The following is a 25997-nucleotide window of genomic DNA, read 5'->3' on the forward strand; positions in this document are numbered from 1 at the left end:
TTCTTCATATAGTTTTTCATATTTTGATATCACTAAATTCATAGTTCAAATCACAATTCTATATTTTAACACTATAATGAAAATTAAATGTCATGAAAAGCATGCTGTTATCAAGAATAAATATCTCGATAAACAAGTTGTTGCTACGATATCGGAAGCAAAATCAAGTTTTTGCTGGGAAAGGATAACGCACTTTTGTCTCGCATACCAATGACCAAAAGCGAACTTTTCATCTGAGCGGGTAAAAGAATTTTCGACCCATGTAGTGTAAATGATTTTTCTTCTGCTACTAGGGACGGAAGTACGTACTTATGACCGATGTTTGCAGAAAAAATGCTTCAACTGCTCCTGACAAGTGGCTGTTGTTTGTTATTCAACTCTTATGCTTATAGATAGAGTTAGGCTTCTTTCATATTAGCGCTCTGCCAGTCTAAATTAGGATAAATTTGATATTTCAAATAATAATTTCCTTGGTAAATACTCCGCCAAACCTCATATTTCTATTTCTGTCCAATAAGGAGGAAAATAAAATTGAAACATGTCATGTATTAATAAATATAACGGGTTTTTGTACAGGAACCGTGACTTGAAAGATCGATTTTGTCCCTTATCGGAAAGAGCTTGACAGGTCATGCACTTCCTACAGTCCCATAGCATTGATGCTTGCTATTATTTGGGACGGTTCACAGAGGTTAGTTCTTCAGTCTCAATCTTGGTCAACCCGGCCTAAGGTTTCCAAGAATTCAATGTTTAACTCTCTTAACCACAAAACCTGCAGTCGTTGGTGTTTCTCATTTTTATTCTCTTGAGATACAGGGTGTTTCTATATTCGACCGATAACGCTCTACCACAGAGAGATATCAATAAATCATTCATTTTGATACAAGAATACGAACCCTTACAGGACCTAGTTGCTGAGATATAGGATGTTCAAAATTTTAAATCAAAATCAAAAATTTGCCATAAATCAAGAAAGCCTTCAAATTTTTTTCCAAATTTGGTGACCAATATGCTCCTTAATAAAGTAATATTTTGACATAAACAAACTTTGGAAAAATTTAACCAGTGGCGCGCTGTCAGGGTTAGTTGTTAGTTATTCCCCTATTTTTTTACGCCACTGGAGCAAATTCTTTTTTTTTATTTTATTTTAAATTGCCTGATTATTTCTAGTTAAAAAACTAATAATCTTTTATGGAGCTGAAATGGACGGTGTTGTAGAAATTTGCATCTAAACAAAAGTCTGCAGGTAACTAAATACTCCTCAATATTTCTAAATTATAATCTAGTAGGCGTCCATTCAGATAGGTTGTTACTGTTTGTTTGTCTATTTATTCATTGGATATTTTACGATTCTAGTTTCCAAGGATTACTGTCGAATCTTTAAATCTGTAGATTCCTATTTTAGTTTTGCTCCGATGAAAGCAACTTAATACCCTTTTTCCATAGATTATTTGCTTTATCGGTCCTCCGTCTACTGCCTAATTAATTTAGACATTTCATCGCCTAGAATTTCCGCTTGGGGGAGTTTCTATTGATTCAGCGCATTTGGCTCTTGGCCCATATACAACTATGCCTGTTCTTATTAAGATCTTGGAGACATCGGTATAGTCGAAAACACCTGTTTTTGGGAGTTTTAGAATAGGAATTTTTGACACATCTTCTTGAGTTTGTGATTCTCCCTTTTCTAAATCCACCTTTGCGCAGTGTTGTTTGATCTATGATAACTATACTTTCAAGTGGATATAAGTCCGAGACAAGGGTTTTAATACCCAAACTAAAATGTCAACAGAAGTATTAACATGGAGCTATTCGATATAAAATTATTGATCCTTAACAGACATAAATTGCTGATATTTCTATTGTACTAAGAGACCTAAGTGCAAAAATACAAGGGAAAGTTTATCGTGATAGCAGAAAGCAAAAGTAGAAACCAAAGTGGCAGAAAATTAATTGAATTTGCATGATCAAATGAAAATAGTAAGCACAACGTTTGATCACATTCATAAAAAATGTAGGTATTCTCAGAAGATAAGACATAAAATCAAATCGAATCGATCACCTTTCAAATACATATTGGACCTATTAAAGACTGTGGGGACGCAACTCAAACAAGAACTTCCGACATACAATAAAATCAAGACAGAAGGAAAGTATCAGATTGAAAAACTGTAAGCGCATGAAGTAGGAACTAAGCTAACTGAAAAAATAAGATACAAACTCATCGTTTAAAAAGGATTGGGGATTGATTTTGAAGACAATGATCGAAACAAACAGTGAAACTTAGAAAAGTCAAAGAAAGAAAATAAGAGTGGTTTCATGATGAGTGGAAGGCAGACCTTTATGACAGAAATAAAGTAAAAAGGATAAGAGATAATTATACAATCCAACAAACAAGAAGAAAGTACGAAGAGATGTAGGAAATTTGCATTTAAAAAAGAGGAAATAAAATAACACTATGGAGAAGCGCACAGATGAAAGCAATTATACTAAATAGAGAGCAAAAATAAATTGTACTGGAGGAAGGAGATGGTGGGAAAATTACCAGAAGACGCCCAAAGAGCAAATAGCTACAAGAAACTACAAGAAGCCGGGATATAGATGAGGTAGGAATTATCGATTAGAGAAAAGTAGCAAAAGAACCAAGAAAATGGAGATGAATATAGAAATTGGAGCCAAGGGTCTAGAAGACCTGTAGAGATGGACTATATATTCAGTCGCATCTCTCCGAATTACAACAACTTCTTAGAATTTAGATGTTTCTTATTCATGAAATATGACTATATTAATAATTTAATAACGTTCGCTTTGCTGTAAATTCCCAAGTTGACGCACCAATTCTGCTTTCAAAATCGCACACGTCTAATATAATCTAAAATTCAGATTTGTTTGCATGCATATTCATCGAAGATGTTTCAATTAAACTCACAAATATGTTAGTTCATCATGGCAAACAGAATTAGAACTAATAATGTAACAGGAATCAGATTCAATTAGCGTTGTTTTGAATCCGTGATTTATATTAAATGACATGCAAAACGTGGCGTGGGTGTGAAAATGACTGAAGATAGATTATTTTATAATAAAATATATTTATCCCTTTTTGGTTTCCAGCATCACTACTAATAGCGAAAATCGAAAATAACTGTCATTCAAAGTGACATCGTGTGGAAAAGAACATCGCAATTATTTTCAGTCCGTCTAATACCAAAGAAAATATCCACAATTATTAAAGAAAATATCAACTCGGAGGAAGCTCCTGCTATAATTAAATTAGCGCATATTATTAATACAGCATTCCGATTTGAGTATGTACCTAGCTTGTGCAAAGTTATATGATTCTCAACCAGGGAAACCACCAAATGTAGTTAAGTACTTAGACAAGTACTTAAGGACAGATTAAGTCCCATTCTTGGAGAAAGAGTACTAAACCGTCGCATCAGTTTAGCTCCAAGAAAAACACCCTCCGCTACAGAGTACACAGGGTAACTGATGTCATAGGAAAATTACAAATTTTCTTAGACGTGACTTAGGCATGTGACAAAGTGATAAAGAGCTTAAATACTTACTGAACAAACTCTTGCCTAAACAATATCCGTATACCAAAGAGTGGTATATATGAAAATGAGTCACTAGAATGAAGCAACAAGATGCTTACTTAGACTTAAGGAAATTAACATCTTGAGCTATCTGTCCAACTGGGATATCTCGAGCGACAATAATGCCCAAAGGCATTCTGATGTAATGCGAAAGTCTGCGCTGGTGTTTTTTGAGTCTCACGTAAAACTTCATCATCCACCACTGGTCGAACGTTTTTTCCATCTTGACTTTGACCTCCCTCCGAGAAAGACGTGTATTTATCCATATGTCCTGTCACTCCAGATTAAGACTGGGTTTGCTGTGTTACTGCTGCGACGTACAGCCACTTCAGAAAAAAATATTTTCCGGACATAATCTTTATAATACCATTAATATACATACGTACAATAAGTAAATTATTTAACAATATAAATATAAAATATCTTAAAATATGTTCACCCAATAAGTTGCTAAGTATACTTTCAATCTCCAGTATTGTTTAGCTAGTGAATTCCTTGTTTGTCTATTTTATGGTTATATGTTCTTGCATAGTTAATTATTTCTCCTTTTGATGTTTTTACATGTATGTCTTTCTCAATAAATGCATTTCAAACATCTTCTTCTTCTTCTTCTTGTAGTAGGACGAGGTCCTGTCAGGTCTGTCATCTGCCCTCTTGTGACGCCGATGTCCAGCTATCGTACCAGCGTTTTGGGGGCCTACCGATTGGGCGTCTTGTGTCTGGTTTCTGTGTTTTGGCCCATTTGGCAATCCGTTCTGGAGCCATTCGTTCTACATGGTCTCTCCATTGTCGGCGTCTTGCTCTTACCCATCTAACGACATCTTGTACTCCCAGTTTTCTTAAGGTATCTGTGTTGGGTATTCTATCGTGGAGTGTGGTACCCTTTATTGTTCGTAATATCTTCATCTCTGCTGTTCTCATTTTTCTCTTTGTTTGTGTTGTGTCTGCCCTTGTTTCTGCGGCATAGGTTAGTATGGGTCTGATACAGGTCTTGTAGATTCGCGTCTTACTTTCTATGCTCATATATTTATTTCTCCATATAATGTCCCGTAAATATCCCGATATTCTAGTTGCTTTCTTGATCTGCTTATCTACCTCGTCCGTTATGTTTCTGCTGCATTTCAAACATACCAGAGGGTTTTAGTTATACAGCGCTACTGGTTGAAACCTCTCAAAGATTTCTGTTAGAATTTGAAGCCGTACTTCACAACTTTATACCGTAAAAACGAAAGCGGAGGCAATCAAACATCGACGTGGTTATACTAAACAAACACAAGTTCGATATAATGTTTAACCAATTGTAGAAATCGATCCACGACCTATCTGGTACGGAGATCAAAAGAGTCACCACTGGGTCATTTCTATTTAGAGATAAGGGCGTGGGAACAAAAAAAGTACAAACTGTTTTTTGAATTTTGAATATTTGCACTTTACTCTATGAAAGAATCGTCGGCACCCAGACGGAGTTTGCTCAAAATAGTCATATATAGTTGCTTTCCAAACTTTGGAATATTTAACAAAACAGCATTCAATTGGTGTCAGTTGAAACACATTGTTTGTTATTTGTTCTTTATGTGTCTTTTGAATACACTTCTGAATTTACCTCGACCTCGCCGTTTAACTCCCGTCAAAAGTTAAATATGACTCGACATCGATAATTATTTCTAAACCTTTAGCGTGTGAAAACTCGTTGTCACTGAGACTTCTAATTTTTAATTTGTGTTCCATTTGTTGCTTCTCAGAATATTTGGGAGACGATTGATTTTGATTTTGATAATTTTGATAATACTCACTAATAATTCAAATTAATTATTTTTTTATTTATTACTCCCAAATTTTCATATTTTAATGTTATTTTTCTTAGAGAAAGTCTCGTTGAATGGTATTTTGGTTGATAAAGGGACAGTTTCGTATAGGATATGGAATATTTCAGGAGAGATTTTCCTCTGCAGATCTGGGATTGTGGTAATTTTTTGGAGGAGCTCACTTTTCGTCTGGTACTCACTTGCTGTGTGTGCGTCTGCCTACCTACAACATGAATGAATGAATGAATAAAAAGTGAAGATAATGGGAACAAAACAAAATGGTTCGTCGATTTAAATAGCTTATGGAAAGTATAGCACATATTGTTGTGCAAGGGCGGGTACAACTGCGGCTGTATTATTTTCTGTTAATGGCTATTTGGTTCATGTTCAGTTACAGGAAAACCGCATAAAACTCCAATGAGTGGCGAAGTGGAATTTCACCTAATGAGGTAGAGTAGCCTCCATACTTAGGATTCTTCGTATTAAACATAAAAGAGAAGTACAATATTTTTGTAAAAACCAGTGAATATTGTTTATGGATGAATCTACCTTTTCGATAAATCGTAGATATACTCCGTACTCGAAAGTACGAAAATATACACCTAAGCACGTCTGTATGGACTTATAACTCTAACAAATTCTTGTTTCGACGAAAATTTTAGGAGAATACATTGAACGGGATGTTTTGTGAGACAGACGTACATATTCTCGTTCTTGTTTAAATATGGTATTTCATAGACCGTTAACATTCGGACCATTGTGATTCAGGCCGTATGCTCGATGGCAGTGTTTCCAAGCACGTGGATAGTTTACCGGTTTTTTGCTGTTGTACAAAGTATTTTAGTAGCAGTACTTGTTTCAATCCCGTGAATAAAGGAGGTTTCGATGTTGGAAACCCATGTTCGAAAAATATTTGCAGTTTTTGCACTAGAAACAGAAACATAGCAATGGCGAGAAAAGCTGCTCATGATGGATTACAGCTACGGGCAAAAACGAATGAAAGTAATATCAGATAGCACCCGTCCAAAACCGAAAATCGGATCAACCGTAAGAATTCCCATTCCAGACGTCGATCGAGGCAGAGGAGATGCTATGTCAGTTTCAGCTGTAGTACTGGATGCCATAGAAGATGGGTTTTACCGCTTGAGAACAAAACAAGGAGTGATTTCAAAATACTATAGACGTTCAGAATTTAGTAAGTGCCCTTCTAACATTTTGAAAATTGAAGAAGTTTCCGAAGACAGGTAAATCCCTCATGGATCGATGACCACTGCTCAATCATCAGGACATGGGCAAGGTTTTAAAAAATGTAATTTTAAGAATAAATGTCAATTAAAGAAATGTGCTTGTCCAAAAAGGTAATGTATTATGTAATTCTAAATGCCATAATAGCTTAAGTTTTACAAACAAATGAAAAAAATACGTACGTATTTTTATGTATAACTCATTTCTATAATAAATATTTTAGAAATATACATATGGCGTAGTTGCAACCGGGCCGTATATAAATAGACTAGACCTGTTACAAACGCACCAGACAGTTCATTAAAAGACAAGCTTTTTACACATATAGACTAATATCCTCACTCCTCTTCTATACGGACTAGTCCTTTTATATATGGTCTATTTTTCGTAAACGGTCTGGAACATATATAAACGAGAGTTACATCGAGCGAAATTCAACAAAAGGATGTCTTGTTCTCTCAACTATCGTCATATCCAAAACCGAAGAAAATCTACTGATTTACCAAGCAAGATTTTTTTTCCTTCAAGTGACGGGTAAAAATTTTCCAATAATGGAAACGGAAAATAGCGGTTAATCGCTATCAAATCAAACCAATATCATTGGGATATATGTAATCAGAAAAAAAGGTATACGTGTACTCAAATTGACGAGGTATAATTTAAAACGTTCTCCTCAGTCTCTAATCGGTATTCGTATAAAAACTGGTCGGTCGAAGAGATACGTAGAAACAGAAAAAATAAATCGATAAGCTATGATTTATTCAGAGCTTTAAGCTGTTCACAATTCACTTTTTCAATTGAAGTGGATTGCACACTTTCTTTCATTCTGGTAAAATATTTTGCATCTATTTAACAAACAATTAGTTCATCGATATACTTGTTAGAAAAGTTATTCGTCAAATTAATATACTCAATAATATGAAGAAATAATGCAAACCTTGGGATCGTTTTTAAACTAAGCCACATAATACCGTGAATGTAATTTTATTTATAGAAATTGACAATTCAAAACTATGGGAACCGAGATTGCATAGATTTGCAAAGCAGGAAAAAATTAATTATTAAAAAAATTTATTAATGTTTTCTCCCATGGTTATGGAATGGTTTGCCTAGAGCATATTCGATAAAAACTTTCATTCTCTTTCAGGAAAAATTGACACAAACAAATTTTTTTGTCGGAAGGGCAAACCTTTTAGAGTGTGTGGTGAGGGAGAACATTCCCCCTCATACGTGATATGGTTTTACTTTTTCTATTTTATTCCTTTTAATGTCCTCTTCAAGAATATCTTGGTTTGCTGGCTTGAAATGGAAATATCCGGTAAACCAATTTAAAATGCACTGACTCTTTTTCGATAAATAGAATTACAGAGGGTCTCTTAAAAGTAATGCTGGTTTTCATATGTGTAAATTCCTATGCGACAATTCACGTGTGTTGTAACTTGTTAAGAGTAGTTTCCAATTCTATGAAGAATACAATTGCTTTACTTTCTTTTAATTATTCTTTTGTAGTACGTTTTTATAATAAATAATATAGAGTGCATAAATCTAGCATTCCTCTATTGTTAAGATATTATTGAAAGCAAAGGTTTAAAGCAGCCGTGCAGAAAAAAATGTGAAATTGAAAGGAAAGACACAGTTAATGAACAAACGGTACAGTGTTGGTTTATTCGTTTCAATAGGTTCGAGGATCATTCGTGCTCAGTGGATCAGACCAGCTCTCGCCATTTATAGAAATCCCTTGGACGTTCTAAAGATACCATACATTGGTATTCAACCGAGATTCAAACAAATTTTCGAGTAGAGCTGGGTACACAGCACTTTGCCGTGCTAAAGATTATCATCTTATTAGACGTATTGAACCCGTCTCAAAGAGAGCTCGATTCGAGCGAAAAGTCTTGTTGTGTGTCCAGTTGAATTATGAAAGTCAATGTACCTCGAAATCTTTTCAGTTGTCGACCAATCAATGCTGAAGTACAGAGTGGACAACTGATGAGAAATATCCAAGTTTAGTTAAACTAAAGCTGGTTCTCTTACAACAAAACAACTCAAAACCATATACAGCGAAAGTTACTCTGAGGTGATAGTGAGCTCCTACCACATCCAGCATTTAGTCCTGACCTTGCACCGTTAGATTACTATTTATTTAGATGCATGACAAAATTTTAATCTAAATTCAGATTTTGAAAATGCGGTGCAGAAACTTTTTTGCATGTACGCTAAATGGAATGGGTAATTTTATACTCGTTTTTTGGCTATAGAAAATCGAAAAATCATCTGATTTTGATGAATTTTTTTTAAAATCTTCGTTTTTACGGCGAATTTATGTGAAAAAAAAATAGGAAATATCTCACTTTTTATATGGTTTTATGACTTTAAATTCTCTTTAACAGGTACCATTTTTTTAATGGCGAAAATTTCAATTTTTCAAAATTAACTTTGAATATTGTACAGTTGATTACAATAAATGATTTTAAGAATGTTTTTGTTCTTAAACTTTATTGATTACTTAATAAAAAAGGTAAAAACGATTATATGTGATTAAAGGTCAATTTTAAGAGAAATTATTATTATTTTTAATTGTAAAAACATGATAAATCAACATTTTGTATAATTTTTTTCAATTTGTTCGTTTTTATGTGTAGATTATGAGAAAAAATACAACTCAACAACTTCATTTGATTATTTGGAAAAAAGTTATCGACAATTATACGTGAATGAGTGAGTGTACATGAACATTTGAAGCCCTGAAACCAATATGAGTTTTCTTTTTTTATTCCCATTATTTTTTTCGTAAATCCGCCGTAAAAACGAAGATTTAAAAAAATTCATCGAAATCGGATGATTTTTCGATTTTCTAGAACCAAAAAAAGAGGAGCCGCAAAAGTATAAAATTACCCGAATATTAAGGCTTTCTATAATTATTTAATACAGAAACAAAGTGAACATTGGAAATCGATATTATTTATGAGACTTCCTCTATATAACCTATAAATTCACTTTAGAGTATGTGTTTTTTGTGGAAATACTGATTTTCCGTAATAATTATAATTCCATATCTTATCAATATTTATTCTTTTATAAACGTAATACTGTAGATGTAAACTTCAAAACTACGAAAGGTCTTATAGTTTCCGAAGTTCTTTAAAAGTGAGAGAGATGAGAGATATTTTATTCAAGTGGAAAGTACATAGATTTGTCTTTTTCTAAATCTTAAAATTTTGCTGCATGTGCTGTAAGGCATCCATAATTCGTTAAAATAAAGGTAATCTAAAAGCATCTATTTTTTCCAGTAAAGGTGAAGGTGTCTTAGTGCATTTTTGAAGCTAGCTTGACCTCTCAATCTACTGGTTCAGTGAGTGTCGAATATTCTGATATTCCATACAGGAAGCTGAGTAATTTTATAAAATTATTATTTTTTCTATTCCCTGAATTAAACTATTGAGAAGATGAGGAGACCAAAAAGAGGCTAATGTTTTTGGTAGTTCTGTTCACTACGAATAGATAATTTTTTACTGGGTCAGTTTTGGTTGTAAGCCCACGATATATTTAATAATCTTAAAGGAATAATCATCAATATATCTACTTGCACCATTCATTTTTATATGCAAATGGAATTCTAAATCTAAATACCAATAAAATCTTATTTCGTAAGTCAAACTCAACACGCCAAGTGTTATAAACGAGCTTATTACCATCGCATACGTGCAATTACTCATAAAAAACTCGAAAGCTGAATTATGTAAATGTTATTAGCATATTATTTCGAGATCTGAATACGATATTAGATCGAACTTATAAATATTTTGAACTAAAATACACTGTAAAGTAGGTAAAGCATGTGAAAATTTATATAAATACGAGTCAACAAATGTATCTTGAAGAATGTCTCAAGAACAATGGTTCTAAGTTTTACGAAATGGAGGTATACCATTAACATTCTCTTTTCATAAAAATGGGATATTTAATCGACGACGTTATAACCCTTAACGAATGATGAAAATTAAGGTATGAGCTTAGACTTTTAAATGATTAACGGTCTCGCAATTTTATGGTTTAATTTACGCAACGACGCGCTTAAGTTACCATATGAGTGACTATTAACGTAAAAATTATGTTTTTCCGGCGATTAAGCTGTAGTTTCCTAGGATGCGGTGTGACCATATTCAATCATAGTCAGTGAGTAATCATTCGGACGGTGGTCGTACACCAGCGGAAAATGGACGATTTGGACATGACATTATAAATATATTTGGATGATGAAGAGTCATATGAAGAAAAAAATCTTTTGATTGGTTATGAGATCAATAGTGGCAATACTTAACATCGGTATTTCTTGGTTTAAAATTGTAATAGAAATTATATCACAAATATTAAAAATGAAAGTTACGTAGCGAAAATATATAACAGGTGTCCGGTGTGGCAGAATTCGTCGTTCGTGCGGGTTATTTAGTCGCGATGTCGCATGTTCAAAGCCAATTATTCGTGTGCATTTGCCCGTCGAAATTTTGTTCATGTTTTGATCATGGGTACTAAGATTCCAAGAAACAAGTTCAGCAGAAAACAACCCACGACCGGGGCCCAGCAGGACGTCGAGAACGAATGAAAACATTGAACTCGTCGCGGCAAGTTTGCGCGATAATCCGCGTCAGTTCTTTCGCAAGAGAGCGGCTACCTTGGGGCTTCCTAATACTATAGTGCACGAAATATTGAAGAAGAATCTCCAATTTCATCCATTTAAAATTCAAATTGTGCTTAAGGAGCGATTTCGCACAGTGAACACTATCTGTTGAAGTAATGAAGCACATTTTCATTTGACTGGAAGTGTAAATAAGCAAAATTGTTGTTATTGGTCCCCTAAAAGACAAAACCCTCGCTTAAAACATCAACAGCCACTTCACAGTCCGAAAGTGACGGTTTGGTGTGCATGGTCAAGTAGGGTAATAATTGGATTCTTTTTTCTTGAAAATCGAGAAGGGCAAGCAATTTCCGTAGACGGTGTTGCTTATAGGCGAATACTTAACCATTATTTATTTCCAACATTAAGAGAACATCCTGCCTTCATTTCACAGACATGGTTTCAGCAAGATGGCGCTACGCCATACACTGCTGGGGAGACCATGGGACTGCTTCGTGATTTCTTCCCTAGCAAATTGATAAGCTGTTTCGGTAACATCCCTTGGCCACCGAGGTCCCCGGATCTTACTCTCATGAACTTTTTTCTGTGAGGGTACCTCAAAAGTAAAGTGTAACAAACCCGGCGACAATCTCTGAATTGAAAAAGAATATCGTTGCCGAAGTCAATGGCATCTCGGTGGCAATTCTCCAGCGAGTGGCAAGAAATACCAAAGCTAGATTCCAAGAATGTGTCCAACGTAACTGCAAACATTTGGACGATGTAATTTTTAAAAAATATAACCCGCATTTGTCTACCTTATATTGATTAAAACTAGAAATGTTTGTTATATAGATTTTAAATCCTAATTTTACCACCGGAAACACTGTATATTAGATTTGTAGAAAAGAGATTGATGAAAAATTTGACACGGTTCCAGATAAAACTTATTAGGATTTCGACCTAACAAAGGGACAAAGACGCAATATTCATACTGAGACAAACGTAGGAGAAACAAATACAAGGAATTTAAACATGTTTTTAAAAAGCCTTCGAGTCAATAAAAAGACTTATGGAAAATATTGGAACAGGAGGAAATAAAACTTAATTAAAAGCATTAGAAAACTATATATAACAAAAATCACGTCAGAATGCAACATGAAACGTGAGGAACATTCGAAATAAATAATGGAGTAACACAAGGTTGCATATTAATACTCGTATATACACTAGGATGTTTTTTTACAACTATTTTTTTGCTGTCCCATCGTGAAATTATGTTGCAAGTACCCAAAAAAATTCTCTGAAAGTTTGTGCCCTATATTAATATTGAGCCCTTGACCGAGGAGTGTAAAGATTATCCCTTAAAAAAAACAGGAACTCTGTTTGTTCAGTTGTGTACAGTTTTTTTTTCAGAATTGAATGCTCTACAAAATTGTCCATTGCGGCCAAGCCGTAACTTTAACCGGCGAGGTAGTACAGGCCTCTAAATTTGATTTTTCCATAGAAATCACGTTTTTTCGTATTCATTTCTAATGATAGAATTTTCAACAATAAAGGTCCTTAGCACCAAGTCGCTGATATCAAAATTTCCGAAGATATTTAATGATAAAGTGTCTATAATTTCAAATTTTTTTCGAAGATAACATCGAATTATAAGAAATATCTCTTTTTTATTATTCATCACACATTTTGAACTAATTACTATTTTAAAAAAATGTTACGGTAAAAAATATAAATAGACCGAAATATGCCGAATATAAAAATTACACACGTACATTTCGCCTTTTTCTTGTCGTTACATATTTTAGTTTTTGCTAAAATCTTACAGACTGCAAAAATTTCTAACTTGTCACTTTATCTATAAATGTAAAAACTTTTTTCACAATCGATATTAACATATTTCCAACTATTTATATCTTTTTGCTGTTCCATTTTTAAAAAAAGTAATTACTTAAGAAAGCTGTGATGAATAGTAGAAAAGAGATATTTTTTAATAATTTGACGTGATTAAATATCTCCGGAAAAATTAATTTTAGCGGCTTTTTATGTAGAAAATAGAATGTTCTACAAGTTTGTTGTAGCTCTTGTCATTAACGAGATAAATGCGAGAAAACGCGTTTTACCTCTACGGTTCAAGTTACGGCTTAACCGTAATGGACACTTTTGTAGAGCATCCAATTCTGATAAGAAACCATCTATTGTATATTCAAAAAATACAGTATGGATACATACATAGATATTATCAAGACATAAGCACAGAAACAAAAACAAATGACATCAAATTAGGAAATGTACAAATAAAACAAATACATCAGCTGAATGATAGCGAGGGATAGAAAAATGAACAAACAAATAACAGAAATAAGAGCAAACGCTGGAAAACAGGATAGAAACATCTTTTTTATGGAACAATGAAATGCCCAAAGAAATAGACACAGAAAAAAGGTACAAACAACGGACATGAGATTCCTCCGGAAAATTGAGACAAGACCCGAAACGAAATCAGAAACGAAACATTTAAAACAAAATATGTGGAACAATACATAGAAGAAATTCAACTAAGATGGTTCGAACATGTGGAAAGAATGAGTGAGAAAGGATTACAAGAATATTTGAAGCCGTAATAATACGAGCAAGACATAGAGGAAGACCTGGATAGACGAAATCAAAAAAGCTTCTAAGAACAGAGGAAAGAAACTACACAAGGTGCTACCACAAACAAAAAACCGAAAGAAACGGTAAGAATTTTGAAGAAAGAATCGATGAAAAAAAGAAACTGCACCTCACGTTTTACACACGTAAGGGTAAATAGGATTCAAGAAGTAAGGAATATTGTATAACGCTCAATAATAAAAAATCGATCAATTGTGAATCAACGGCTTAGACTATTTTGCAACTGACAGCTCCGCTTTTTGATGTATGTGTCATTTAGATTGAGAGCGATTTTAGGCTATGAGAGAAAGGGAACAGAAAAAATAATAAGCGAGATGTTTTTATGTACACCAAATTTTCAGCTATCTACTATAATAGATTTCAAAACAACAGAGAATTACATTCTCATTATAATTAGATAAAATTGCACCTTTAGTTTGGAACGAATTGACATGGATTTTTCCTACTGTGAGACGAGTTTATAAGAGGAAAAATAATCTATCTAGCAGATTATCTTTAGGAAAAAGCAAGAAATTATAATCTAATATTGGTCACAATTTAACGATAAGACACTTTCCGCTTGTTTCCCTTTCAGTTTCAAAGCTGCGATTTCTAATTGAAATTCCCTTTTCAACCTGTCACCGTCGTCGGTACGTCCCTTTCATTTACTTGTCGTTCTCTGAGAGCTCTTTTGTCTTAAAGCACAAAAGCCCATTTTCCAGAATATATCTCTACTCTATTATAGTTTCTCACACAATTATAATGCGTGGCGTTGCGCATTCAAAAAAGGTGATAATAGCGTCCGTGAAACGCGATATGTCTGAGAATAAAAACGATTACAATATATTGGATGGTGTGTCACCACTGTCAGTTGTGTACAAAAAAGCCTTAAAAGTTAAAGCAATTGTCTACTGTCTCGTAGCTGATTGCACGAAAGAATTCAGATCTTACAAAAGAAAAGGAAACAAATTGGGATCAAATAATAACCAAGACGTAGGTGAATATCGAAGAGGTTTCAGGGAAGGACGAAGCACGGAAACTTTTACTTTAAAAACAACACAGAGCAATAACCAAGAGCAAAATCTAGAACTATATCTACTATTCATAAGTTATAAGCAACCTTACGATACGATAGGGAGGACACAGTTGGATGGGGATTTATAAGTTAGAGGGGTCCCATAAAAGTTAAGAAGAATAGTGATACTGACTCTACTTAAAACTGAAATTAACGTATTGTAGGGAGGAAGGTTATCAGAAGGTTTTCAAGATTGCTGAAGTAGGGCGACCCCTATTCACTTTCTAAGCTCACATTGGAAGTAATTATAAGGAAAGCGCAAATACACAAATACATACACATGGTGTAATCTACCACCGGAACTATTAAAAGTGGAAAACGGATTAAAAAAATTAGGGTTCGGGGTAAAGAGTAAGAAGACTAAATATATGGAAATGTAAAGAAAGAATAAGTGAGAAAACAGACTTTCCGGATGGGAAACAAGGAATATAATTTTGAAAATATAAGTCCTTTGCTAAACTTGGAGTGCTGATAACGAATACGTATAATGAGATAAAGGAGTTAGAAAATTGGATTGCAAATGGTTATAGAAGTAACAGAAATATCCAAAGCAGTAAAGACACGACTGTAAAAAATTATTAGAGTGACTGTATCATATGAAAGTGAGTACTGGTTACTGAAGAAGAATGCTGAAAGAGTAAAAGTGTGGGAGAGAGAAGTACCTCGAAAAAAAATTTTTGGGAGCAAAAAAACAAATCTTGGAGAAAAACCCAATGAGCTGAAAGAAATTTATGGCAAGCCTTATATCACCGTATTGATGAAGTCAGGTGGTTGAGGCATATGTATCGAATAAATGGAAGCAAAATTTACAAGTGCGCGCAAAAGAAGTGCGAGTGAATAAGAAAAACAAGAGACAGGATAGAAGAGGTAAAATCAGATTCGATAAGGGTGGAAATAACTGAGAAGAGAGAGAAAAGAGAGGGCAGAAGCAGATGGAGATGTATAGTAAAAAATTAGAGGAAGAAGAGCGAAACGGAACAACTAAAAGGTATTTTAGTTGCCAAATTGCCTTTTCTTTGACAATATTGTGCTCAGTCATTGATGGTCAACCAGGGAGAAAAATGTTTTTACCAAATCGCGTCCATTTGAGGATTGCGAAGCACCGTAATTGTATTTTACGTAACAAGAGTTGTAAGTAATCCATAAGAGGAAAATTTTATAAATTAAATGACTGCGTAATAGACTTACAGCTCGTGTAACGTACTATACTCTTTCTACGCCCATTAATTTTTTTCCATTAAATAAAAAACATCACAATTATTTAAACTTTATTGTAATAGTTGTTGATAACAATTGAACAATTATTGTAAATCGATGGTGCCTTATTATTTAAAGATGATGAACGGTTATTTATAGATAATTGTTGTACTGCTCGGTACATCAAAAGTCATAATTTGCTATGTTAATGTTATTATTCATGTTTAGTGTAGTTCTTAGCATCGAATAAATGGCCCATGGAGAAGATGGCTTCATAGTTTTTGATATTTCTTCAAAATACGCAAGTAAAACATTTTCCGAAAAGGATTTAATGTTATGCTTGTATCGCCAATCCATAAATTTTTGATAGGTAATTTCGTACCTTTCTTCGAATTTTAGTGATAACAAATTATGTATGGCAGCTTGAGCTTTTTCCAAAATCTTAAATGATTGAGTTCTCATAATTTCATCACTTTCACTACTATCAGACATATTCGTAGATAAAGTTGAGAAAATGTTCGGATACAATCATATTTTGTTCAAGAAATTGACAATAAAAATTATATGACGTTTATTTTCCTAGCATGCTACTTAAGAAAACGTTTCATATTTTTAGAAAGAATGCATAATGTGCTGCCTACATTTAGGGACTTCACTCTGTCAATCCTAAATATATCTCGCCAATGCTAAAAGTTTTTATGTTTTTTAATTGGCTAAATTTTTGTAAATAGACCAAATAAAGTCTTACGTAAATAAAAAATTTAATTAAATCAAGAAGTTTAAGTTTTCTTTTTAAAACGCACGTATTTGTTATGAGATCTCAATACGTGCATGTTATTGTTAAATGTCATTTACAAAGAATATTGACAGTGCGATATTTGACATTTACAGACATGAGCGTAGAAAAATACATTAAATCTCAGATAAGACTGAAACTACGTCTGATTATAAAAGACATCTATTCAAATTAAGCTTACATATTATTGACGTATCAAATCATAACTCAGGCACTTCTACTGCAGTGATGATGCAAAATAAAGATGGAGACGTGTAATAGAAGTGTACTTTGCTTTATAGTTTTAATAATTAACTGTCTTCATACAATAGAATTAAAGCAACTCAAGTACGTGCTTTTATCTTCCAAATATTGCATATTTTCAGAAAATCAGATTAATATGGCGCACAGTGAAGCCAAATCTTAAAAAGCTGGCCAAAACTAAAAAAAATCAAGTTATCGTTCTAAAATCTCTCAACTAGAGATTTTTGAGTTCGCTCATTACGAATTCCATGTCAAATTTACAGTAACTAAACTCTTTCTCTTCCCAACAAAAACCTTCCTAGAATTTCAGCTCTTACTATTTGACGTTTGGTTCCAGTGTGTGCCGGCAGAAGGATTCCAGAATTAAATTCATAATGGAAAGTATATTCACACCTTATTTGGCTCAATTTATCAATGTGAACAGCTCTACTCCAAAAGGAAGTTTATAGAATCCAAAGAGAGAGCTCCAATAACTACCTTGCGTTTGGAAAGCAGCATAATTTGTAATTAAAAATACTTACCCGTTTTTTTTTTTAAATTTTACTGTAATTGATAATAAATGATACGAGAAATAAATGTAGTCCTTAATTAACTTATTTCTGATATTTTCATAAATGAAATTTGTCAATTTTTGTACTCGCCGTATGAAAAGTAAACCATAATCTAGCCGCCGCTATATATAAAATCGCCCCCTACACGATGCTGTCCATGACACGTACGGCCATTATTCATCCCGAAATATCCGAATGAAAGAAACGGGTACAATGTGGGTGTATGTAGCCTTCAATTTAGACTTAATGATAACTTTTATGTTTCTTTAACTTCGTGAACAGTAAAAAGTTTTCTACGTCCACCTAAAGTAAATTCAACTCAACGAGACCTTTACTAACAAATAATGACTTGATGTTAAATCGACATCCTGGGACACCCATCCTTTAATTAAAGTAAAAGCACAGAACGTGTACCTTATTAGGGTTTGTGGTTTATTTATGGGCTTCGTTCAAGCTTACAGTACTCGGTGCGGTAGTTACCACCTCCGAGTCACTTGTAAAGGTGAACACTCAATTTTAGTCTATTATGATGATAAGTAATATTCCGTTGCCGTTTTCTTTCTAAAGATGACGTCAATATTTCTACAATAGTAAACAAGATGACTAATTTTTATATAAGATGCGGATATAATATGATACACTGAAAAACGTGGAGCATAAGCGAGAATACTTTTACATCAAAATAATTTTTTTTAGTTATTTATAATAATCCTGGCCGACAAGCTTTTCGTAACACAAACGAGACCTTTATTTTTAAAATGAAAATACCCGTCCAATAATAGAAAAAAAAAGTATTAACCTCTAACACTTTTCGATAGCTTAATTATCCCTGTTTACATTAGCAGGTAGGTAATTTTCTAAAGGGGCGGTTAATATCGGTAAATTTTATGGCCGAAAAAATAGCTGAACTGTATTATTCAGAATAATAAACAAAAAAATAACATTGAAAATTAGTATTCTGTTGAGTTTCATAGTAAGTGGTTCTCTGTTCATAGTGCAAAAAGTAATTATAAAGACGAAAATGTCGAGTAAAACGCGCCGCAGTTGCAAAAATCCTCCTGACAAATTTTGCTACATTTGTGGAGAATTTAAGGTGAAATCGCAAGTCATTTTCAGAGAACGTGAAAAAAGCCTATTTCAAAGCATATTGTTTCAGAAGATACTGGAGACAACGTATCATCAGGATGCTCCGAAGAACAATGCACCGACCCTATTTTTACTCCAAGTACCAGTTCCGACGAGCCACATTTGATTGTTCAAAGTGAGTTGAATAATTTACCACATGATTTTTGGATTATCAAAGAACTCTGAAAACAGTTTGAACTTCTTGCTTCCCGTCTTAAGGAATGGAACTCATTAGCCGAAGAGACAAATTACGACCTTTAGGAAAAGAAATGCTACATTTTCTGCATTCTACAGTATGGAAAATTCGTTTTGTGCATGTACGAATTTTGATGGTCTAATGAAGGAACTTGATATTGAGCATAATCTCAGTGAGTGGCGCCTTTTATTAACCCTCTATACCAGTTGCTCATTATGTGAAGATGAAAGAAACTTATGAAAATATTCGCTTGCTTTTAGACAAAATTAACTACAAGTATAAGTGACAAATATGTGGGGACCTGAATGTGACGGGAATTTTATTGGGACTTCAGGGAAGGTTCACGAAACATTGCTGTTTTCTTCGTCTATGGGTCAGTCGAGCAGTAGATCGTCACAATGTGAAAAAAAAAATTGGCAAGCAAGAAGTGAGTTTCAACCAGGATCTCAGAATGTTAAGTTTATACTCCTTATAGAACCCAAAAGTGTCCTTCTGCCCCCCCCTTCACAATAAACTTGGATTGATGAAGAACTTTGTAAGGGCTATGGATAAAGAGGGTTATGGATTCAAATACCTTAGAGAATTTTTCCCCCAGTTGAGTGATGCCAAATTAGGCCAGGAACTTAAGCATAGAAGGCAGTTGTTAGTGTAGTGAGGGGATTTTTGGGCAACAATATGGATCCAAACTACCAACAGTTAGTTGATGAACTTCTAGACACCTACAATTCCGTTGGTGCTCGAATGTCATTGAAAATTCATTTTCTCCAATCCCATCTGACATTTTTCCCCGAAAATTTGGGAGATGTCAGTGATGAGCAGGGCGAAAGGTTCCACCAAGATATTAGAACAATGGAAATTCGGTATCAAAGACGATGGGATTCAGCCAAGATGGGTGATTACTGTTGGTTTTTAAAAAGAGAAAGTGCAACCCCTAATAAAAGGAAAAAGAGCTAATTGATATTGAAACTGATTTTTTTTTGTTTTTAATAGATGTGAGGCGTGTTTATTAGATGTGAACTATAAATATTGTCAATATATACGATTTAAAAAACGTGAAATTATTTTTTTAATAAATATTAAATATTTTACCAATGAATATGGTTCTATAAATGTAACATAAAAACCTTTTTTGTCGATCAGTGTAATTAAATGCAAATATAGAGGGTACCTTATAAGTCGGTTTTCATAGGTATGGAGTGATATGAAGTTCGTGTATTGTTAAGACATATTGGAAACAAAAGTTTAAAGCAGCCGTGGCTGCAAAAAAATATATGAAATTGAAGTAAAAGATACAGTTAACGAGCGAAAGGCACATCGTTCGCACTCAGGTCTTCCATCTTCGTAGGATACTGTGGTTACAAAGAAAGCAGTAGAAAATCAACCTAGTACCAACACTCGTCAATTATCAGATTTCCTCGGATCTTCTAAAGATACCATTTATTGCCTTTTATAATCATTAGGTTAGATTTGTAAAGGTGCTACCCAAATTAAACGAAAATTAAACGACTCGTCGAGTAGAGGTGTGTAAACAGATGCTTACCCTGCCGAAAGATGATCGTTTTATTACATTCGATAGCCAAAGGATCCACCCTTAACAACCCGAACTTGGAAAATCAATGGTCATACATAGTACAATTATTAACAGAACTCGTCTCAAGGTGAGGTCGATTTAATGTACTTGGAAATCATTTCAGATTGTCGAAATAACTAGGTTTAGTTAACCGAAAGAGAGTATCTTATGGAAATAAGACAATGCTCAACCATATACTGCGACAGTTACGCGGAATAAGATCGAAGAACTTGGTGGTATTGAACTTTTAACAAATCCAGTATTTGGTCTGAACTTTGCACCGTCAGATTAGTATTTATTCAGTCAGAAACATGTCGGATTCTTGCGTAGATAAAAATTTGAATCCAAAGGAGATGTTGCAATAATTATTTGCAGTTAAGCCCAAAGAAATCTCAAATAACTTGCTGATCGTTAGGTTAGAACCATAGATACACTGCAAATATTAAAGTTTTCTTTTTGGATGATCATTTAATATAAAAACAAAGTGAACATAGAGAACAGACATTATTTATATAGGGCTCGTTGTTTAATACATAGATCCTGTGAACTATTTATTATTACGATTACGCTATTGATATGATTCACTTTCTAAAAATTAAAAACCAATAATATAATAAGTAATAAATCATAAACAAACTAGTACATTTTAATAGTTTTTGTATCCCAATAATGTACTTCACTAATTTCATTTTTTATTTGTTACACTTTAATTACTAAGAAATTGAAATGAGTCATTATCATTTAAGTACCTGCTATAAAACATATATAGATCAGGGTGTGACCTAAGGGATCTATAAAACACGTGAATACGTGTTGTGTTTTGTACAAGGGTTGAGTAAAATAATGAAATTGAAATTATTGTATCTAAATAAAAAAATGAATGCTCTATGAAATTATACTGGGCTGGAGAAATACAAATTTCGAAAAGTTCTATATCCTTAGACAACCTGATCATTTCCTACCTTTTTGAAAGATGTGTTTTCATAAAAAAAAGTCCGATTAAGAAATCTCTCATATTGATTCCAACTATCATCCAACTATCACTTGGAAAAATATAACAGAGGTCATCTTTTGGTTCTTCTAAAAGTGGCGCATTTTGTCGGTCACGCAGACTCTTATTAGTACTGATATCAGTTCAGATTATGAAGTTTGAACAAAAAATTTAATGCAAACATCGGATAAAATGTCTTTACAGTCTTATCATTACAGTTATCTGTGAAAATGTATATTAAATAAAATTATATAGTTTTGGATTTTTGTTGGAATATGCTATTTTATATTTTTTCTCTGATGAATACGCATACATACAGTCATTCTCATAATTTGTTTAGTTTGCACAAACAAAATTCCATAGAAGTGAATCGAAATGTCAACATTCGTATTTTTAAGCACACTCCCTATCTCTATATTTTATTTGAACCATAACAAACAAAGTTCCTTTTTAGAAACCAAACAGAAAAGATATTGGTGCTCTTGAATTATGTGGCATAAATTTAACCGCTATTTTCTTTTTATATTCTTTAAACGTCTCAACCAAGGTTGTTTTATTTCTTATAAGTTCTATTGGTAACTGATACGAATTGTCGCAGGTATTATTTCTGTTTTTGCCTTTCCACAGCTCTAATAATCGATGAGTAATAGCAACTGGCGTATTAAAAGTTTTTAGAATATAATTTTGTTTTTGAATTACACACATTTTATTCAATTCCCTATACGAAAAATAATTACCAAAGTCACAAGCATAATATTTTTGTAACATTTGCTTCACGAGAGCGATCATAATTTTTTAATCTCATAATTCCAATATGACCCATTGTACCCTCCATAAATTTTAGAATCTATATGATAAATAAAACTCAGGCAAAATTCTCACAAGGTTTTTTTTTGTTTTTCTAGATGGAACTTACTTATTACATGTCTCTAGTGTCAAATAATTTTTTCATTTTTCCAGGATTCTTCTCTTAATATTCCTCTTCGGACCTACCATCTTTACTTTACTAACTACAGATTCTGAAATTTATGTACGTGATTTCTTCGATGTATAACTTTCATCTCTAATGTTTCATCTATGTCTCTAACAGATGAATTTTCTTCTACGTTTATATTCTTTTTAAACCTATCACCTTTGACTTCTTTGTTCGAATTCACTTCGCCAACTTAAGATACTGAACCGTACATACATCTTTCGATTTAAAACTTTCTTCCCCGATATTTCTTCTCTGTCACTAACAGATGAATTTTCTTATTTGCTGATATCCTCATATTCCTTTTCAAACCATATTTTTTCACACCTATCGTCTTCTATATCTTTTACAATTCACCTTACTAACTGAAATCGTACCTGATGTAAGACTGTGACTAAATTTCTCCACTATTTCTTCTATGTCACCAATAGATAAAACATTCTTGGAATAGCGACTGGACCAAATTTGTTAATCTTAGATAAGCCGATTACTAAAGGTACTAAGAAATACTGCAATAATAGATTAATTAGGGATCCAATTTTAGATAAATTGCTGTCAATTTTTCGCAATGTAACTTAAGGTTAAAATTGTAATACATTACCAAAATGAACAAAAATGGAAAATAAAAAAGCAACATTATATAAGATGTTTCTTATAAATATTGTAATTTTTTAATGTAGGACTAACATCAAAATATAAATCTGTAATTTCTAGATCTGTCATAATTTAGTTATGTTTTATGTTATATCCCATTTCTATATGCTTTTATACTACTACGTACTCGCCTACTGATATAGACCGCGAAGCCGGTCCCGTTCTATTATCGTAATCGATGCTAAAATTTGGCTCAAGGTCTGTATGGTCTGTATATCTGTTTATCTATTTTTTTGTTACCTCTTTACATTGTTTTGTGACCGTTTTTATAGTTACAGTTTCTAGTACGGCCTTTTTGTTTGTTTACGGCATTTTAGACATCTCAAGAATCCGAATTATTTAGAACGCTGCTGGATATATATGATAAATAAAGTGTGTAGTAATAAGTGTTAGTGAATAGTTTAGTATTATATTAAGTAAGACATACCGTGTGTTTAAACAAATAAGAAGAATAATACATTGGTGTCAGGTGTGGAGTAATGTAAATAAATAGCGACGTGAAAATGGCTAAGAGACCAAGTGACCTGAAAGTGAGAGAACTTAAAGCAGAATTGGAAAGTGGCGAGTTGGAAACGTCCGGTAAGAAGAGTGAATTAGTAGAAAGACTCAAAGTGGTACTGGAAAGATTTGATCCAAAAACATTTTTATTCAATGATGAGGCTTCCACCTTAATCTCGACTGTGAGGAATGATATTTCTACTAATATAGACCAGAATGTTTATACTACGAGGGAAGATATTTCAGTCAATATTTTATCATTAAAAATTGACATAGCCGCTGACGTCTATAAAATGTTATATCTAGAAGAGAAGAAGATCAAACATATTAATTTCTTCAAAGAACAAATTCAACTTTCAAGACAGAATACATTGGTAGTTTTGTTCGAGTCAAACAGCTTGAGGCAGCCGCTAGAGTGAACTTAACTACGTCGCACTGCAAGGAGACGCCTCAGATGTACTTCAGACGATACCTCTCAAAGAAACTGATGACTTCCAGCCGCTGAGGAAGAGGATGGACATGCGATATGGTCACGAATATCTACAAAACTTGTACCAATCTTAGCTGAAGATCCGAAGGCAGAAACGTGACGAAGTGCTTCAAGAATATGAAGTAGACTAGGCCGATTTGCTTATCCATCAGCGCCAGAAAACATGATGGAATGTTTGGGCATACAGGCATTTACTGAGGTTGTGAAAGTTAGAGTTTCTACGCAGTTCGTGTAAACGCCCCAGGTCTCCCACGAACGAAGAACCCTAGTCGCAGAAAAACTAGAACGAGTCGGATACGAAGGGGCAGCACCAACCCTGAATTGTTCCAAAGACCCTCTCATTTTAATAAGTAAAGCAATATGTATAAATTCACCCTCACCGTTTAAAAAGTCCTTAAATAAATAAGAAGAACATTACAATATATTATAAATTTTTTGATATATTTTTACCTCATAATATACCTAATTTATATTTCTATATTCAATACATTTGCATTTCTTTGTAGAAATAGCAATTCGAGATAAAAATAAATGTTTGTGTCGATCTTGAAAGAAAATTTCTTTTATTCTATAAAAACAATCTGTATTATTTTAGGAAAGTTCTTAAATGAAATTTTCACATTTATGTTAAAATTTCTAATTTCTAAATTATTTATACGGCTCCAGCTACCGTTCCGAACTACTTAACTCACTCCAATTTACAATAAAAACAAATGAAAAGAAAATCTGTTCGATTAATTTGACACCTTTTCCTCGCTCGTTTAACGCTCGGAGCGTGTTCATCTAAACCAACTCATCCCAGTTGCCTTCCGTGCCACTCTTGCAAAATTAAGCACGCCCGAAAGGCGCATACTGCATACTTGATAATGAACGATATGATTGGTAGAGAAAATTGAGTGGTTTCAGTTCATGTTAGATTAAATTATTTTTGTCGGTTTGTTTTAAATAGGGATAAGTATGAGGTCGCGCTGGAAATTCATGGTTTACGTAAGTCGATTTAATACTAATACATATCCTTAAAAAATAGTAAACAGGCTAGAAATAAGTACTTTTAATACATTTATGTAAGAAAATCTCATTTTCTCGGACCGACGCAGAAAATTATTGTGATAGACCGGTAAAAACCTTAACCGGACTCATTTTTATTTACTTTCAGGCCTATCTTTAATGAAAAAAATAATAAAATAGTTAGTCTAAGATAGAGGTCAATTGGTTTCTATAGTAACCGAGTTTTGTATTATTTTAAACTATAAATTAACTTGATCTATTTTGACGTTTAGTTGAAAACGTGACATTTATTATAAAATGGATGTTCAAAATGATGCATTTGATTGTGTTTATAGTACAACAATGCCCTTTTAAAAAAATATTGTACGTAATACGTACCGAAAGTGGTCTTCTACTGGACTCACATTCTTGCAGGACTCGCCTGCGGCTCGCCCACTCGTCCAGTAACATACCACTTTCGGAACTTGCTATGTAAACTACTATTGCCATATAGAAACTGTTGTTACGTTACTTTTAACAATGATTACATATACCAGCAAAAATGCTATCAAGTGCATTTTGGCAAAAAATACCGGCCAAAACTGAGATAACTCGATGATATATGTTTGATCACATTAATAGGGAAAGGTTTAGTACTATGTGAATGGTGAAGAAAAATGAAGAAAAAAAAAAGCTTCTGAACGTTGTGTTAGAACATAGAATACGATGGACTTGGGC

The 25997-nt window shown here is 33.4% G+C and overlaps 2 protein-coding genes across 4 annotated transcripts in view; both read right to left on the minus strand.

The window, feature by feature from the left end:
• Positions 1 to 25997, minus strand: part of LOC130891699 (neurocalcin homolog) — a 240146-nt gene that overhangs the window by 135633 nt on the left and 78516 nt on the right. The window lies entirely within an intron of this gene.
• LOC130891700 (neuronal calcium sensor 2) overlaps positions 1 to 25997 on the minus strand; it is a 163650-nt gene that overhangs the window by 59190 nt on the left and 78463 nt on the right. The window lies entirely within an intron of this gene.

The sequence above is a fragment of the Diorhabda carinulata genome, chromosome 3, assembly GCF_026250575.1.
Source record: "Diorhabda carinulata isolate Delta chromosome 3, icDioCari1.1, whole genome shotgun sequence".
Classification (NCBI taxonomy): Eukaryota; Metazoa; Arthropoda; class Insecta; order Coleoptera; family Chrysomelidae; genus Diorhabda; species Diorhabda carinulata.